The following is a 484-nucleotide window of genomic DNA, read 5'->3' on the forward strand; positions in this document are numbered from 1 at the left end:
TGATCAGTGACGTGGTTACAGTAACTGAGCTGGAGCTTGGAGAGCAGGGGCATATGGCGAATAATGAGGCGCAGGGAGGCATCTGTGATGTCCAGGCCAGCTAGGCGCAATTCTACAATGTCCCGGAGCTTGCTCCGATTGTCCATCTGACCTGGCCTGTTGTCTGTGGGTGGAGACAGGAGATCCCGCATCTGGGCATCCTTTAGTCCTTCTACCCACTGGACATCCAGGGTCCGGAGCAATGGACAACTGGAGCTACAGAGGGCTGAGACAGCAATCCACGAGCAGCCTGAAAGCACCAAGTCTCGGAGCCCAGGCAACCGGTTGATGAGCCAACTCAGCTGCTTCTTGGAGATATTGGTCCAGCTGAGGTCAAGGGAGACAGGTTGTCGCCGAATGATGCCACTCAGCATCATGGGTGTAATGGACTTGCAGTGGTTCAGGTCGATGCGGGTCCACAACCGCTTATCGCAGCACCAGCGGT

The 484-nt window shown here is 56.0% G+C and overlaps 1 pseudogene; it reads right to left on the reverse strand.

The window, feature by feature from the left end:
- Positions 1 to 482, reverse strand: part of LOC116072547 — a 4,998-nt pseudogene extending 4,516 nt beyond the window's left edge.
- Between the last annotated feature and the right edge of the window lie 2 nt (positions 483 to 484).

Source organism: Mastomys coucha, unplaced genomic scaffold (genome assembly GCF_008632895.1).
Source record: "Mastomys coucha isolate ucsf_1 unplaced genomic scaffold, UCSF_Mcou_1 pScaffold23, whole genome shotgun sequence".
Lineage (NCBI taxonomy): Eukaryota > Metazoa > Chordata > Mammalia > Rodentia > Muridae > Mastomys > Mastomys coucha.